Raw genomic sequence first — 17,545 nt, forward strand, 5'->3', positions numbered from 1 at the left:
TTCAGGTTTACTGTATCCCTTGGACCTTCTTATCGACGATAAAACACAGATATTGCATCCGAATTTATTACAAAAGGCTCAATGCCGACTTAAGTACAAGAGGACTGAAACTCTAACTTTCTATGCTTTGAACCTCTCCTTTGAGTCCAGTTTTAGATTCCGATGCTTCACTTCAGGTTTAGTGTGTCCCTTGGACCATCTTATTGACGATGAAACACAGAAATGGCATCCGAATTTAATACAAAAGGTACAATGCCGACTTAAGTACAAGAGGACTGACACTCTAACTTTCTATGATTTGAACCACTCCTGTGAGCCCAGTTTTAGATTCCGATGCTGCACTTCATGTTTACTGTATACCTGGGACCTTCTTGTTGACGATGAAACACAGAAATTGCATCCGAATTTAATACAAAAGGCACAATAGCACTTTAAGTACAAGAGGACTGACACTCTAACTTTCTATGATTTGAACCTCTCCTGTGAGTCCAGTTTTAGATTCGGATGCTTCACTTCAGGATTACTGTATCTTTTGGACCTTCTTATTTACGATAAAACATAGAAATTGCATCCGAATTTAATACAAATTGTACAATGCCAACTTAAGTACAAGATGACTGACATTCTAACTTTCTATGATTTGAACCTCTCCTGTGAGTCTAGTTTTAGATTCCGATGCTTCACTTCAGGTTTACTGTATCCCTTGGACCTTCTCATTGACGATGAAACACAGAAATTGCGACCGAATTTCATACAAAAGGCACAATGCTGACTTAAGTAGAAGAGGACTGACACTCTAACTTTCTATGATTGAAACCTCCCCTGTGAGTCCAGTTTTAGGTTCCGATGCTTCACTTCAGGTTTACTGTATACCTTGGACCTTCTTATTGACGATGAAGCACAGAAATTGCATCCGAATTTAATACAAAATCCAGAATGCCGAATTAAGTACAAGAGGACTGACACTCTATCTTTCTATGATTTGAACCTCTCCTGTGAGTCCAGTTTTAGATTCCGATGCGTCACTTCAGGTTTACTGTATACCTTGGACCTTCTTATTGACGATGAAGCACAGAAATTGCATCCGAATTTAATACAAAATCCAGAATGCCGAATTAAGTACAAGAGGACTGACACTCTATCTTTCTATGATTTGAACCTCTCCTGTGAGTCCAGTTTTAGATTCCGATGCGTCACTTCAGGTTTACTGTATACCTTGGACCTTCTTATTGACGATGAAACACAGAGGTTGCATCCGAATTTAATACAGAACACATGATGCCGACTTAAGTACAAGAGGACTTACACTCTAACTTTCTATGATTTGAACCTCTCCTGTGAGTCCAATTTCAGATTCCGAAGCTTCACTTCAGGTTTACTGTATCCCTTGGACCTTCTTATTGACGATGAAACACAGATGTTGCATCCGATTTAATACAAAAGGCACAGTGCCGACTTAAGTACAAGAGGACTGACACTTTAACTTCCTATGATTTGAACCTCTCCTGTGAGTCCAGTTTTAGATTCCGATGCTTCACTTCATGTTTACTGTAACCCTTGGACCTTCTTGTTGACGATGAAACACAGAAATTGCATCCGAATTTAATACAAAATGCACAATGCCGACCTAAGTACAAGAGGACTGACACTCTAACTTTCTATGATTTGAACCTCTCCTGTGAGTCCAGTTTTAGATTCGGATGCTTCACTTCAGGATTACTGTATCTTTTGGACCTTCTTATTTACGATAAAACATAGAAATTGCATCCGAATTTAATACAAAAGGCACAATGCCAACTTAAGTACAAGATGACTGACATTCTAACTTTCTATGATTTGAACCTCTCCTGTGAGTCTAGTTTTAGATTCCGATGCTTCACTTCAGGTTTACTGTATCCCTTGGACCTTCTCATTGACGATGAAACACAGAAATTGCGACCGAATTTAATACAAAAGGCACAATGCTGACTTAAGTAGAAGAGGACTGACACTCTAACTTTCTATGATTTAAACCTCCCCTGTGAGTCCAGTTTTAGGTTCCGATGCTTCACTTCAGGTTTACTGTATACCTTGGACCTTCTTATTGACGATGAAGCACAGAAATTGCATCCGAATTTAATACAAAATCCAGAATGCCGAATTAAGTACAAGAGGACTGACACTCTATCTTTCTATGATTTGAACCTCTCCTGTGAGTCCAGTTTTAGATTCCGATGCGTCACTTCAGGTTTACTGTATCCCTTGGACCATCTTATTGACGATGAAACACAGAAATTGCATCCGAATTTAATACAAAAGGCACAATGCCGACTTAAGTACAAGGGGACTGACACTCTTACTTTCTATGACTTGAACCTCTCCTGTGAGTCCAGTTTTAGATTCCGATGCTTCACTTCAGGTTTACTGTATACCTTGGACCTTCGTATTGACGATGAGACACAGATATTGCATCCGAATATAATGCAAAAGGCACAAAGCCGACTTATGTACAAGAGGAATGACACTCTAACTTTCTATGATTTGAACCTCTCCTGTGTGTCCAGTTTCTGATTCCGATGCTTCACTTCAGGTTTCCTGTATCCCTTGGACCTTCTTATTGCCGATGAAACACAGAGGTTGCATCCGAATTTAATACAAAACACATGATGCCGACTTAAGTACAAGAGGACTGACACTCTAACTTTCTATGATTTGAACCACTCCTGTGAGCCCAGTTTTAGATTCCGATGCTGCACTTCATGTTTACTGTATCCCTTGGACCTTCTTGTTGACGATGAAACACAGAAATTGCATCCGAATTTAATACAAAAGGCACAATAGCGACTTAAGTACAAGAGGACTGACACTCTAACTTTCTATGATTTGAACCTCTACTGTGAGTCCAGTTTTACATTCGGATGCTTCACTTCAGGTTTACTGTATCATTTGGACCTTCTTATTTACGATGAAACATAGAAATTGCATCCGAATTTAATACAAAAGGCACAATGCCAACTTAAGTACAAGATGACTGACATTCTAACTTTCTGTGATTTGAACCTGTCCTGTGAGTCTAGTTTTAGATTCCGATGCTTCACATCAGGTTTACTGTATCCCTTGGACTTTCTCATTGACGATGAAACACAGAAATTGCGATCGAATTTAATACAAAAGGCACAATGCTGACTTAAGTAGAAGAGGACTGACACTCTAACTTTCTATGATTTAAACCTCCCCTGTGAGTCCAGTTTTAGATTCCGATGCTTCACTTCAGGTTTACTGTATACCTTGGACCTTCTTATTGACGATGAAGCACAGAAATTGCATCCGAATTTAATACAAAATCCAGAATGCCGAATTAAGTACAAGAGGACTGACACTCTATCTTTCTATGATTTGAACCTCTCCTGTGAGTCCAGTTTTAGATTCCGATGCGTCACTTCAGGTTTACTGTATCACTTGGACCATCTTATTGACGATGAAACACAGAAATTGCATCCGAATTTAATACAAAAGGCACAATGCCGACTTAAGTACAAGGGGACTGACACTCTTACTTTCTATGACTTGAACCTCTCCTGTGAGTCCAGTTTTAGATTCCGATGCTTCACTTCAGGTTTCTGTATACCTTGGACCTTCGTATTGACGATGAGACACAGATATTGCATCCGAATTTAATGCAAAAGTTACAATGCCGACTTAAGTACAAGAGGACTGACACTCTAACTTTCTATGATTTGAACCACTCCTGTGAGCCCAGTTTTAGATTCCGATGCTGCACTTCATGTTTACTGTATCCCTTGGACCTTCTTGTTGACGATGAAACACAGAAATTGCATCCGAATTTAATACAAAAGGCACAATAGCGACTTAAGTACAAGCGGACTGACACTCTAACTTTCTATGATTTGAACCTCTCCTGTGAGTCCAGTTTTAGATTCGGATGCTTCACTTCAAGTTTACTGTATCTTTTGGACCTTCTTATTTACGATGAAACATAGAAATTGCATCCGAATTTAATACAAAAGGCACAATGCCAACTTAAGTACAAGATGACTGACATTCTAACTTTCTATGATTTGAACCTCTCCTGTGAGTCTAGTTTTAGATTCCGATGCCTCACTTCAGGTTTACTGTATACCTTGGACCTTCTTATTGACGATGAAGCACAGAAATTGAATCCGAATTTAATACAAAATCCAGAATGCCGAATTAAGTACAAGAGGACTGACACTCTATCTTTCTATGATTTGAACCTCTCCTGTGAGTCCAGTTTTAGATTCCAATGCGTCACTTCAGGTTTACTGTATCCCTTGGACCATCTTATTTACGATGAAACACAGAAATTCCATCCGAATTTAATACAAAAGGCACAATGCCGACTTAAGTACAAGGGGACTGACACTCTTACTTTCTATGACTTGAACCTCTCCTGTGAGTCCAGATTTAGATTCCGATGCTTCACTTCAGGTTTACTGTATACCTTGGACCTTCGTATTGACGATGAGACACAGATATTGCATCCGAATTTAATGCAAAAGGCACAAAGCCGACTTCTGTACAAGAGGAATGACACTCTAACTTTCTATGATTTGAACCTCTCCTGTGTGTCCAGTTTCAGATTCCGATGCTTCACTTCAGGTTTCCTGTATCCCTTGGACCTTCTTATTGACGATGAATCACAGAGGTTGCATCCGAATTTAATACAAAACACATGATGCCGACTTCAGTACAAGAGGACTGACACTCTAACTTTCTATGATTTGAACCTCTCCTGTGAGGCCAATTTCAGATTCCGATGCTTCACTTCAGGTTTACTGTAACCCTTGGACCTTCTTATTGACAATGAAACACAGAAATAGCATCCGAATTTAATACAAAACTCACAATGCCGACTTAAGTACTAGAGGACTGTCACTCTAACTTTCTATGATTTGAACCTCTTCTGTGAGTCCAGTTTTTGATTCCGATGCTTCACTTCAGGTTTACTGTATCCCTTGCACCTTCTTACTGACGATGAAACAAAGAAATTGCATCCGAATTTATTACAAAAGGCACAATGCCGACTTAAGTACAAGAGCACTGACACTCTAAATTTCTATGATTTGAACCTCTCCTGTGAGCCCAGTTTTAGATTCCGATGCTTCACTTCAGGTTTACTGTATCCCTTGGACCTACTTATTGACGATGAAACACAGAAATTGCATCCGAATTTAATACAAAAGGCTCATTGCCGACATAAGAACAAGAGGACTGACACTCTAACTTTCTATGATTTGAACCTCTCCTGTGAGTCCAGTTTTAGATTCCGATGCTTCACTTCTGGTTTACTGTATCACTTGGACGTTCTTATTGACGATGAAACACAGAAATGGCATCCGAAATAATACATACGGCACAATGCCGATTTAAGTACAAGAGGACTGACACTCTAACTTTCTATGATTTGAACCTCTCCTGTGAGTCCAGTTTTAGATTCCGATGCTTCACTTCAGGTTTAGTGTGTCCCTTGGACCATCTTATTGACGATGAAACACAGAAATTGCATCCGAATTTAATACAAAAGGTACAATGCCGACTTAAGTACAAGAGGACTGACACTCTAACTTTCTATGATTTGAACCACTCCTGTGAGCCCAGTTTTAGATTCCGATGCTGCACTTCATGTTTACTGTATCCCTTGGACCTTCTTGTTGACGATGAAACACAGAAATTGCATCCGAATTTAATACAAAAGGCACAATAGCGACTTAAGTACAAGAGGACTGACACTCCAACTTTCTATGATTTGAACCTCAATTGTGAGTCCAGTTTTAGATTCGGATGCTTCACTTCAGGTTTACTGTATCCTTTGGACCTTGTTATTTACGATGAAACATAGAAATTGCATCCGAATTTCATACAAAAGGCACAATGCCAACTTAAGTACAAGATGACTGACATTCTAACTTTCTATGATTTGAACCTCTCCTGTGAGTCAAGTTTTAGATTCCGACTCTTCACTTCAGGTTTACTGTATCCCTTGGACCTTCTTATTGACGATGAAACACAGAAATTGAGACCGAATTTAATACAAAAGGCACAATGCTGACTTATGTAGAAGAGGACTGACACTCTAACTTTCTATGATTTAAACCTCCCCTGTGAGTCCAGTTTTAGATTCCGATGCTTCACCTCTGGTTTACTGTATACCTTGGACCTTCTTCTTGACGATGAAGCACAGAAATTGCATCCGAATTTAATACAAAATCCAGAATGCCGAATTAAGTACAAGAGGACTGACACTCTAACTTTCTATGATTTGAACCTCTCCTGTGAGTCCAGTTTTAGATTCCGATGCGTCACTTCAGGTTTACTGTATCCCTTGGACCATCTTATTGACGATGAAACACTGAAATTGCATCCGAATTAAATACAAAAGGCACAATGCCGACTTAAGTACAAGGGGACTGACACTCTTACTTTCTATGACTTGAACCTCTCCTGTGAGTCTAGTTTTAGATTCCGATGCTTCACTTCAGGTTTACTGTATACCTTGGACCTTCGTATTGACGATGAGACACAGATATTGCATCCGAATTTAATGCAAAAGGCACAAAGCCGACTTCTGTACAAGAGGAATGACACTCTAACTTTCTATGATTTGAACCTCTCCTGTGTGTCCAGTTTCAGATTCCGATGCTTCACTTCAGGTTTCCTGTATCCCTTGGACCTTCCTATTGACGATGAAACACAGAGGTTGCATTCGAATTTAATACAGAACACATGATGCCGACTTAAGTACAAGAGGACTTACACTCTAACTTTCTATGATTTGAACCTCTCCTGTGAATACAGTTTTAGATTCCGATGCTTCACCTCGGGTTTAGTGTATCCCTTGGACCTTCTTATTGACGGTGGAACACAAAAATTGCATCTGAATTTAATTCAAAAGGCACAATGCCGACTTAAGTACAAGAGGACTGACACTCTAACTTTCTATGATTTGAACCTCTTCTGTGAGTCCAGTTTTGGATTCCGATACTTCACTTCAGGATTACTGTATACCTTAGGCCTTCTTATTGACGATGAAGCACATAAATTGCATCCGAATTTAATACAAAATCCACGATGCCGACTTAAGTACAAGAGGACTGACACTCTAAATTTCTATGATTTGAACCTCTCCTGTGAGTCCAGTTTTAGATTCCGATGCTTCACTTCAGGTTTACTGTATCCCTTGGACCTTCTTATTGACGATAAAACACAGATATTGCATCCGAATATAATACAAAAGGCTCAATGCCGACTTAAGTACAAGAGGACTGACACTCTAACTTTCTATGATTTGAACCACTCCTGTGAGCCCAGTTTTAGATTCCGATGCTGCACTTCATGTTTACTGTATCCCTTGGACCTTCTTGTTGACGATGAAACACAGAAATTGCATCCGAATTTAATACAAAAGGCACAATAGCGACTTAAGTACAAGCGGACTGACACTCTAACTTTCTATGATTTGAACCTCTCCTGTGAGTCCAGTTTTAGATTCGGATGCTTCACTTCAAGTTTACTGTATCTTTTGGACCTTCTTATTTACGATGAAACATAGAAATTGCATCCGAATTTAATACAAAAGGCACAATGCCAACTTAAGTACAAGATGACTGACATTCTAACTTTCTATGATTTGAACCTCTCCTGTGAGTCTAGTTTTAGATTCCGATGCCTCACTTCAGGTTTACTGTATACCTTGGACCTTCTTATTGTCGATGAAGCACAGAAATTGAATCCGAATTTAATACAAAATCCAGAATGCCGAATTAAGTACAAGAGGACTGACACTCTATCTTTCTATGATTTGAACCTCTCCTGTGAGTCCAGTTTTAGATTCCAATGCGTCACTTCAGGTTTACTGTATCCCTTGGACCATCTTATTTACGATGAAACACAGAAATTCCATCCGAATTTAATACAAAAGGCACAATGCCGACTTAAGTACAAGGGGACTGACACTCTTACTTTCTATGACTTGAACCTCTCCTGTGAGTCCAGATTTAGATTCCGATGCTTCACTTCAGGTTTACTGTATACCTTGGACCTTCGTATTGACGATGAGACACAGATATTGCATCCGAATTTAATGCAAAAGGCACAAAGCCGACTTCTGTACAAGAGGAATGACACTCTAACTTTCTATGATTTGAACCTCTCCTGTGTGTCCAGTTTCAGATTCCGATGCTTCACTTCAGGTTTCCTGTATCCCTTGGACCTTCTTATTGACGATGAATCACAGAGGTTGCATCCGAATTTAATACAAAACACATGATGCCGACTTCAGTACAAGAGGACTGACACTCTAACTTTCTATGATTTGAACCTCTCCTGTGAGGCCAATTTCAGATTCCGATGCTTCACTTCAGGTTTACTGTAACCCTTGGACCTTCTTATTGACAATGAAACACAGAAATAGCATCCGAATTTAATACAAAACACACAATGCCGACTTAAGTACTAGAGGACTGTCACTCTAACTTTCTATGATTTGAACCTCTCCTGTGAGTCCAGTTTTTGATTCCGATGCTTCACTTCAGGTTTACTGTATCCCTTGCACCTTCTTACTGACGATGAAACAAAGAAATTGCATCCGAATTTATTACAAAAGGCACAATGCCGACTTAAGTACAAGAGCACTGACACTCTAAATTTCTATGATTTGAACCTCTCCTGTGAGCCCAGTTTTAGATTCCGATGCTTCACTTCAGGTTTACTGTATCCCTTGGACCTACTTATTGACGATGAAACACAGAAATTGCATCCGAATTTAATACAAAAGGCTCATTGCCGACATAAGAACAAGAGGACTGACACTCTAACTTTCTATGATTTGAACCTCTCCTGTGAGTCCAGTTTTAGATTCCGATGCTTCACTTCTGGTTTACTGTATCACTTGGACGTTCTTATTGACGATGAAACACAGAAATGGCATCCGAAATAATACATACGGCACAATGCCGATTTAAGTACAAGAGGACTGACACTCTAACTTTCTATGATTTGAACCTCTCCTGTGAGTCCAGTTTTAGATTCCGATGCTTCACTTCAGGTTTAGTGTGTCCCTTGGACCATCTTATTGACGATGAAACACAGAAATTGCATCCGAATTTAATACAAAAGGTACAATGCCGACTTAAGTACAAGAGGACTGACACTCTAACTTTCTATGATTTGAACCACTCCTGTGAGCCCAGTTTTAGATTCCGATGCTGCACTTCATGTTTACTGTATCCCTTGGACCTTCTTGTTGACGATGAAACACAGAAATTGCATCCGAATTTAATACAAAAGGCACAATAGCGACTTAAGTACAAGAGGACTGACACTCCAACTTTCTATGATTTGAACCTCAATTGTGAGTCCAGTTTTAGATTCGGATGCTTCACTTCAGGTTTACTGTATCCTTTGGACCTTGTTATTTACGATGAAACATAGAAATTGCATCCGAATTTCATACAAAAGGCACAATGCCAACTTAAGTACAAGATGACTGACATTCTAACTTTCTATGATTTGAACCTCTCCTGTGAGTCAAGTTTTAGATTCCGACTCTTCACTTCAGGTTTACTGTATCCCTTGGACCTTCTTATTGACGATGAAACACAGAAATTGAGACCGAATTTAATACAAAAGGCACAATGCTGACTTAAGTAGAAGAGGACTGACACTCTAACTTTCTATGATTTAAACCTCCCCTGTGAGTCCAGTTTTGGATTCCGATGCTTCACCTCTGGTTTACTGTATACCTTGGACCTTCTTCTTGACGATGAAGCACAGAAATTGCATCCGAATTTAATACAAAATCCAGAATGCCGAATTAAGTACAAGAGGACTGACACTCTAACTTTCTATGATTTGAACCTCTCCTGTGAGTCCAGTTTTAGATTCCGATGCGTCACTTCAGGTTTACTGTATCCCTTGGACCATCTTATTGACGATGAAACACTGAAATTGCATCCGAATTTAATACAAAAGGCACAATGCCGACTTAAGTACAAGGGGACTGACACTCCTACTTTCTATGACTTGAACCTCTCCTGTGAGTCTAGTTTTAGATTCCGATGCTTCACTTCAGGTCTACTGTATACCTTGGACCTTCGTATTGACGATGAGACACAGATATTGCATCCGAATTTAATGCAAAAGGCACAAAGCCGACTTCTGTACAAGAGGAATGACACTCTAACTTTCTATGATTTGAACCTCTCCTGTGTGTCCAGTTTCAGATTCCGATGCTTCACTTCAGGTTTCCTGTATCCCTTGGACCTTCTTATTGACGATGAAACACAGAGGTTGCATCCGAATTTAATACAGAACACATGATGCCGACTTAAGTACAAGAGGACTTACACTCTAACTTTCTATGATTTGAACCTCTCCTGTGAATACAGTTTTAGATTCCGATGCTTCACCTCGGGTTTAGTGTATCCCTTGGACCTTCTTATTGACGGTGGAACACAAAAATTGCATCTGAATTTAATTCAAAAGGCACAATGCCGACTTAAGTACAAGAGGACTGACACTCTAACTTTCTATGATTTGAACCTCTTCTGTGAGTCCAGTTTTGGATTCCGATACTTCACTTCAGGGTTACTGTATACCTTAGGCCTTCTTATTGACGATGAAGCACAGAAATTGCATCCGAATTTAATACAAAATCCACGATGCCGACTTAAGTACAAGAGGACTGACACTCTAAATTTCTATGATTTGAACCTCTCCTGTGAGTCCAGTTTTAGATTCCGATGCTTCACTTCAGGTTTACTGTATCCCTTGGACCTTCTTATTGACGATAAAACACAGATATTGCATCCGAATATAATACAAAAGGCTCAATGCCGACTTAAGTACAAGAGGACTGAAACTCTAACTTTCTATGTTTTGAACCTCTCCTTTGAGTCCAGTTTTAGATTCCGATGCTTCACTTCAGGTTTAGTGTGTCCCTTGGACCATCTTATTGACGATGAAACACAGAAATGGCATCCGAATGTAATACAAAAGGTACAATGCCGACTTAAGTACAAGAGGACTGACACTCTAACTTTCTATGATTTGAACCACTCCTGTGAGCCCAGTTTTAGATTCCGATGCTGCACTTCATGTTTACTGTATACCTGGGACCTTCTTGTTGACGATGAAACACAGAAATTGCATCCTAATTTAATACAAAAGGCACAATAGCACTTTAAGTACAAGAGGACTGACACTCTAACTTTCTATGATTTGAACCTCTCCTGTGAGTCCAGTTTTAGATTCGGATGCTTCACTTCAGGATTACTGTATCTCTTGGACCTTCTTATTTACGATAAAACATAGAAATTGCATCCGAATTTAATACAAAAGGTACAATGCCAACTTAAGTACAAGATGACTGACATTCTAACTTTCTATGATTTGAACCTCTCCTGTGAGTCTAGTTTTAGATTCCGATGCTTCACTTCAGGTTTACTGTATCCCTTGGACCTTCTCATTGACGATGAAACACAGAAATTGCGACCGAATTTAATACAAAAGGCACAATGCTGACTTAAGTAGAAGAGGACTGACACTCTAACTTTCTATGATTTAAACCTCCCCTGTGAGTCCAGTTTTAGGTTCCGATGCTTCACTTCAGGTTTACTGTATACCTTGCACCTTCTTATTGACGATGAAGCACAGAAATTGCATCCGAATTTAATACAAAATCCAGAATGCCGAATTAAGTACAAGAGGACTGACACTCTACCTTTCTATGATTTGAACCTCTCCTGTGAGTCCAGTTTTAGATTCCGATGCGTCACTTCAGGTTTACTGTATCCCTTGGACCATCTTATTGACGATGAAAAACAGAAATTGCATCCGAACTTAATACAAAAGGCACAATGCCGACTTAAGTACAAGGGGACTGACACTCTTACTTTCTATGACTTGAACCTCTCCTGTGAGTCCAGTTTTAGATTCCGATGCTTCACTTCAGGTTTACTGTATACCTTGGACCTTCGTATTGACGATGAGACACAGATATTGCATCCGAATTTAATGCAAAAGGCACAAAGCCGACTTATGTACAAGAGGAATGACACTCTAACTTCCTATGATTTGAACCTCTCCTGTGTGTCCAGTTTCAGATTCCGATGCTTCACTTCAGGTTTCCTGTATCCCTTGGACCTTCTTATTGACGATGAAACACAGAGGTTGCATCCGAATTTAATACAGAACACATGATGCCGACTTAAGTACAAGAGGACTTACACTCTAACTTTCTATGATTTGAACCTCTCCTGTGAGTCCAATTTCAGATTCCGAAGCTTCACTTCAGGTTTACTGTATACCTTGGACCTTCTTATTGACGATGAAGCACAGAAATTGCATCCGAATTTAATACAAAAGGCACAATGCCGACTTAAGTACAAGAGGACTGACACTCTAACTTTCTATGATTTGAACCTCTCCTGTGAGGCCAGTTTTAGATTCCGATGCTTCACTTCAGGTCTACTGTATACCTTGGAACTTCTTATTGACGAGGAACACAGATGTTGCATCCGATTTGATACAAAAGGCACAGTGCCGACTTAAGTACAAGAGGACTGACACTTTAACTTCCTATGATTTGAACCTCTCCTGTGAGTCCTGTTTTAGATTCCGATGCTTCACATCATGTTTACTGTAACCCTTGGACCTTCTTGTTGACGATGAAAAACAGAAATTGCATCCGAATTTAATACAAAATGCACAATGCCGACCTAAGTACAAGAGGACTGACACTCTAACTTTCTATGATTTGAACCTCTCCTGTGAATACAGTTTTAGATTCCGATGCTTCACTTTGGGTTTAGTGTATCCCTTGGACCTTCTTATTGACGGTGGAACACAGAAATTGCATCTGAATTTAATTCAAAAGGCACAATGCCGACTTAAGTACAAGAGGACTGACACTCTAACTTTCTATGATTTGAACCTCTTCTGTGAGTCCAGTTTTGGATTCCGATACTTCACTTCAGGGTTACTGTATACCTTGGGCCTTCTTATTGACGGTGAAGCACAGAAATTGCATCCGAATTTAATACAAAATCCACGATGCCGAATTAAGTACAAGAGGACTGACACTCTACCTTTCTATGATTTGAACCTCTCCTGTGAGTCCAGTTTTAGATTCCGATGCTCCACTTCAGGTTTACTGTATACCTTGGACCTTCTTATTGACGATGAAGCACAGAAATTGCATCCGAATTTAATACAAAATCCAGAATGCCGAATTAAGTACAAGAGGACTGACACTCTATCTTTCTATGATTTGAACCTCTCCTGTGAGTCCAGTTTTAGATTCGGATGCTTCACTTCAGGATTACTGTATCTTTTGGACCTTCTTATTTACGATAAAACATAGAAATTGCATCCGAATTTAATACAAAAGGTACAATGCCAACTTAAGTACAAGATGACTGACATTCTAACTTTCTATGATTTGAACCTCTCCTGTGAGTCTAGTTTTAGATTCCGATGCTTCACTTCAGGTTTACTGTATCCCTTGGACCTTCTCATTGACGATGAAACACAGAAATTGCGACCGAATTTAATACAAAAGGCACAATGCTGACTTAAGTAGAAGAGGACTGACACTCTAACTTTCTATGATTTAAACCTCCCCTGTGAGTCCAGTTTTAGGTTCCGATGCTTCACTTCAGGTTTACTGTATACCTTGGACCTTCTTATTGACGATGAAGCACAGAAATTGCATCCGAATTTAATACAAAATCCAGAATGCCGAATTAAGTACAAGAGGACTGACACTCTATCTTTCTATGATTTGAACCTCTCCTGTGAGTCCAGTTTTAGATTCCGATGCTTCACTTCAGGTTTACTGTATACCTTGGACCTTCGTATTGACGATGAGACACAGATATTGCATCCGAATTTAATGCAAAAGGCACAAAGCCGACTTATGTACAAGAGGAATGACACTCTAACTTTCTATGATTTGGACCTCTCCTGTGTGTCCAGTTTCTGATTCCGATGCTTCACTTCAGGTTTCCTGTATCCCTTGGACCTTCTTATTGCCGATGAAACACAGAGGTTGCATCCGAATTTAATACAAAACACATGATGCCGACTTAAGTACAAGAGGACTGACACTCTAACTTTCTATGATTTGAACCACTCCAGTGAGCCCAGTTTTAGATTCCGATGCTGCACTTCATGTTTACTGTATCCCTTGGACCTTCTTGTTGACGATGAAACACAGAAATTGCATCCGAATTTAATACAAAAGGCACAATAGCGACTTAAGTACAAGAGGACTGACACTCTAACTTTCTATGATCTGAACCTCTCCTGTGAGTCCAGTTTTAGATTCGGATGCTTCACTTCAGGTTTACTGTATCATTTGGACCTTCTTATTTACGATGAAACATAGAAATTGCATCCGAATTTAATACAAAAGGCACAATGCCAACTTAAGTACAAGATGACTGACATTCTAACTTTCTGTGATTTGAACCTGTCCTGTGAGTCTAGTTTTAGATTCCGATGCTTCACATCAGGTTTACTGTATCCCTTGGACTTTCTCATTGACGATGAAACACAGAAATTGCGATCGAATTTAATACAAAAGGCACAATGCTGACTTAAGTAGAAGAGGACTGACACTCTAACTTTCTATGATTTAAACCTCCCCTGTGAGTCCAGTTTTAGATTCCGATGCTTCACTTCAGGTTTACTGTATACCTTGGACCTTCTTATTGACGATGAAGCACAGAAATTGCATCCGAATTTAATACAAAATCCAGAATGCCGAATTAAGTACAAGAGGACTGACACTCTATTTTGCTATGATTTGAACCTCTCCTGTGAGTCCAGTTTTAGATTCCGATGCGTCACTTCAGGTTTACTGTATCCCTTGGACCATCTTATTGACGATGAAACACAGAAATTGCATCCGAATTTAATACAAAAGGCACAATGCCGACTTAAGTACAAGGGGACTGACACTCTTACTTTCTTTGACTTGAACCTCTCCTGTGAGTCCAGTTTTAGATTCCGATGCTTCACTTCAGGTTTCTGTATACATTGGACCTTCGTATTGACGATGAGACACAGATATTGCATCCGAATTTAATGCAAAAGTTACAATGCTGACTTAAGTACAAGAGGACTGACACTCTAACTTTCTATGATTTGAACCACTCCTGTGAGCCCAGTTTTAGATTCCGATGCTGCACTTCATGTTTACTGTATCCCTTGGACCTTCTTGTTGACGATGAAACACAGAAATTGCATCCGAATTTAATACAAAAGGCACAATAGCGACTTAAGTACAAGCGGACTGACACTCTAACTTTCTATGATTTGAACCTCTCCTGTGAGTCCAGTTTTAGATTCGGATGCTTCACTTCAGGTTTACTGTATCTTTTGGACCTTCTTATTAACGATGAAACATAGAAATTGCATCCGAATTTAATACAAAAGGCACAATGCCAACTTAAGTACAAGATGACTGACATTCTAACTATCTATGATTTGAACCTCTCCTGTGAGTCTAGTTTTAGATTCCGATGCCTCACTTCAGGTTTACTGTATACCTTGGACCTTCTTATTGATGATGAAGCACAGAAATTGAATCCGAATTTAATACAAAATCCAGAATGCCGAATTAAGAACAAGAGGACTGACACTCTATCTTTCTATGATTTGAACCTCTCCTGTGAGTCCAGTTTTAGATTCCAATGCGTCACTTCAGGTTTACTGTATCCCTTGGACCATCTTATTTACGATGAAACACAGAAATTCCATCCGAATTTAATACAAAAGGCACAATGCCGACTTAAGTACAAGGGGACTGACACTCTTACTTTCTATGACTTGAACCTCTCCTGTGAGTCCAGATTTAGATTCCGATGCTTCACTTCAGGTTTACTGTATACCTTGGACCTTCGTATTGACGATGAGACACAGATATTGCATCCGAATTTAATGCAAAAGGCACAAAGCCGACTTCTGTACAAGAGGAATGACACTCTAACTTTCTATGATTTGAACCTCTCCTGTGTGTCCAGTTTCAGATTCCGATGCTTCACTTCAGGTTTCCTGTATCCCTTGGACCTTCTTATTGACAATGAATCACAGAGGTTGCATCCGAATTTAATACAAAACACATGATGCCGACTTCAGTACAAGAGGACTGACACCCTAACTTTCTATGATTTGAACCTCTCCTGTGAGGCCAATTTCAGATTCCGATGCTTCACTTCAGGTTTACTGTAACCCTTGGACCTTCTTATTGACAATGAAACACAGAAATAGCATCCGAATTTAATACAAAACTCACAATGCCGACTTAAGTACTAGAGGACAGTCACTCTAACTTTCTATGATTTGAACCTCTCCTGTGAGTCCAGTTTTTGATTCCGATGCTTCACTTCAGGTTTACTGTATCCCTTGCACCTTCTTACTGACGATGAAACAAAGAAATTGCATCCGAATTTATTACAAAAGGCACAATGCCGACTTAAGTACAAGAGCACTGACACTCTAAATTTCTATGATTTGAACCCCTCCTGTGAGCCCAGTTTTAGATTCCGATGCTTCACTTCAGGTTTACTGTATCCCTTGGACCTACTTATTGACGATGAAACACAGAAATTGCATCCGAATTTAATACAAAAGGCTCATTGCCGACATAAGAACAAGAGGACTGACACTCTAACTTTCTATGATTTGAACCTCTCCTGTGAGTCCAGTTTTACATTCCGATGCTTCACTTCTGGTTTACTGTATCACTTGGACGTTCTTATTGACGATGAAACACAGAAATGGCATCCGAAATAATACATACGGCACAATGCCGATTTAAGTACAAGAGGACTGACACTCTATCTTTCTATGATTTGAACCTCTCCTGTGAGTCCAGTTTTAGATTCCGATGCGTCACTTCAGGTTTACTGTATCCCATGGACCATCATATTGACGATGAAACACAGAAATTGCATCCGAATTTAATACAAAAGCCACAATGCCGACTTAAGTACAAGGGGACTGACACTCTTACTTTCTATGACTTGAACCTCTCCTGTGAGTCCAGTTTTAGATTCCGATGCTTCACTTCAGGTTTACTGTATACCTTGGACCTTCGTATTGACGATGTGACACAGATATTGCATCCGAATTTAATGCAAAAGGCACAAAGCCGACTTATGTACAAGAGGAATGACACTCTAACTTTCTATGATTTGAACCTCTCCTGTGTGTCCAGTTTCAGATTCCGATGCTTCACTTCAGGTTTCCTGTATCCCTTGGACCTTCTTATTGACGATGAAACACAGAGGTTGCATCCGAATTTAATACAAAACACATGATGCCGACTTAAGTACAAGAGGACTGACACTCTAACTTTCTATGATTTGAACCTCTCCTGTGAGTCCAATATCAGATTCCGATGCTTCACTTCAGGTTTACTGTAACCCTTGGACCTTCTTATTGACAATGAAACACAGAAATAGCATCCGAATTTAATACAAAACTCACAATGCCGACTTAAGTACTAGAGGATTGTCAC

This window comes from Schistocerca serialis, chromosome 6 (genome assembly GCF_023864345.2).
Source record: "Schistocerca serialis cubense isolate TAMUIC-IGC-003099 chromosome 6, iqSchSeri2.2, whole genome shotgun sequence".
NCBI classification, from domain to species: domain Eukaryota; kingdom Metazoa; phylum Arthropoda; class Insecta; order Orthoptera; family Acrididae; genus Schistocerca; species Schistocerca serialis.